The sequence below is a fragment of the Bidens hawaiensis genome, unplaced genomic scaffold, assembly GCF_021521415.1.
Source record: "Bidens hawaiensis isolate Kalapana, Puna unplaced genomic scaffold, B.hawaiensis_p1.1 tig00049169_1, whole genome shotgun sequence".
NCBI lineage: Eukaryota > Viridiplantae > Streptophyta > Magnoliopsida > Asterales > Asteraceae > Bidens > Bidens hawaiensis.
The window spans coordinates 32540-35042 of record NW_027498806.1 but is presented as its reverse complement, the minus strand read 5'-3'; positions in this window follow the sequence as shown (position 1 = coordinate 35042).

The following is a 2503-nucleotide window of genomic DNA, read 5'->3' as shown; positions in this document are numbered from 1 at the left end:
CATTTGGTAAACACAGTTAATTTATTATTTATATCTGCATAATTTACTTCTCCTTGATTTATTTTCTTGGTTTTGTTTTGTTAGTTCATGGGACATGGGTGCACTCCATTCGACTGACGGTGCCTGAAGGGGGTCAAGTAAACCTTCAGGTAAGTTGTTATTATTATGCCTACAAGTTGTTTGATGGAATGCCAATTTATATTTCTTCATTTTTATTTTCTTTGATTTTCACAGGACCAGGTGTGCGTTTGTTAGGGCCCGAATGGGATGCTGGAACCCAAGTAACAACAATTCAGGTAACATTTTGTATTAAAATTCGGATTCATTGGGTGGTCTCTAATGAAATGCCACTTTATGTTTTTTGTTTTCTTGATTTGTTTTGATTATATACATAAAATGCAAAAATAAAAACATAAGAGAGAATGAAAATAATAATTTTTTCAAGCATTTTGGAATAACGAGAATGCTTGTTATTGTCTTTCTTGTTTTGCACAGGACCAGGCACATGATCATGGCACGGAGATCATGTTGGCCATGTATCCGCATACTCCAAGCTCACAAACAATGCCAGGAGATCCACCCAAAATGGACCCAGAGGCGGGATGTTTCTGTAATGTCTTTCCTGCGTTATTCGCGAAGCTGATTGAGTGTTTGGGCCTCTATGAGTATGAGTTAGGGGTCAGTTTAGGAAGAAAAATCAAATGAAAATGTTTTGTGCAGACTTAGCAATGACATACTTATACATACTGCTTGTTAAAATTTTAGATTAGATCATGACTGTCTGTGGTTGACTTGCTCGTTGGCAATTGTTTGTGCATAATGTGCTAAAACTCACTTTATAGAAGATACTTTGCTTGGTCTTGTGCTGGCCTGCTGGGTAGATATGGATCATTAATGATACAATAATTGTTGTTCCCATAGTAGATTGAATATGCTTTGTTTATAATTCTTTTTTGTCTTTATACTTATATGTAGAATCTATTAATTACTTGATTGATTGTAGTATATTTTATGTTTTAATCACACATGCATTCAGTCATATTGTGAGACTACTAGCTCACATGATACATGTGCAAGCCATCTTAGATGGGAAGTTTTAGGTTCAATCCCAAAGTGAAAGGTAATTTTGGTGTAATTTAAAAGTGAAGATTAAGGTGTAACATTTGCTGTTAAAAAAAATACCCGTGCATTCATTTTGCCTATATTGTTTGACCTAAACCGAAGTCAACCCATTGACTTTTTAGTGCGTTCATGGTAATAGACTGACTTTCATTTGGAATGCCACCATGCAAAATTCGAAATATATCATATGTCACCAGGGGTTGTAGCCTGTCTTTTTGGTGAGTAGGTTCAAACCTGAGTAGGATGACATACTAAAAATGGTACATGTTTTTAGGCTTTAACCATGCAACTTTGGATTTAATAGGTGAGAAATACGTCGAGGCGACATGGTCTAGAACCGAGGCACTTTATGCTTTCCACGAGACACATTTGATTATGAAAAAATATAAGATATTTTTATAGGTTTCTAACATCATTAACCCAAAATTTAGGCACAAATAAGCCGAAACAACATGAGGTAGCTCGCCCGACTCATTTTGACTGACCCAAAATTCTAGTATTTGTCACTGTCTCCTGGATCCTGCTCGTCGCCCGCCTCCGCCTCCTTACCTCCAACACCGCTTTGCCGTCCTGTCACACCTACGGCCATCTCCTCTTCCACCTCTACCATCACCTTCTAGAGCATCACTGCCATCTGTCACCACCAACGTTCATAATCGCAAATATTAGTTGGACGGAAGCGATGGGAGCAGCGGTGGACGAAGACTGGCTCACCGGTGTTGTTGCTCGCTATTCTGATTGGAGAACCCTAGATCGCTAATTGAAATTGACATGGATACGAGTCACATGTCCTGTACGATTAGAAATTATTGTACCAGATCCTTTTTTTACATACTATAAGTTAACTACTTAGAAAATAAACATGCATAACAAGTAGAAAAGTCCACAATTAAAATGCTAAGTATTTAAAAGTCCACAAAATACATAAAATCGATACAAATATCGGAACTGTTCATCTTTGTTCGACCGTCTGAAAACCACTCAAACGTCTTACAATACCGGAACTGATCATCTTCATTCTGTACACCCAAAGAACTAATCAATGGACTACTACAAAAAAAGCCCCTAAGTAGCGGTTTTTTATGGTGTTAGGAGCGGTTCTCAACCGCTTTATTGGGTATCGCTGTTTATTAGAAGAAATATTAACTTTGCAGCGGTTCCGTGTTTAAAGCGGTTTCCATATTATTTTTACAACGGTTCTGTGTTTAAAGCGGTTTCCATATTGTGTTTACAGCGGTTCCGTGTTTGTAGCGGTTTCATATGGTGTTTACAGCGGTTCATACTAATTTATCTTTGCAGCGGTTTTAGGATAAACAATTCAGCATATATTTAGCTTTATAGCATAAAATATTCAGCTTTATACCTATAATTAAATATTATC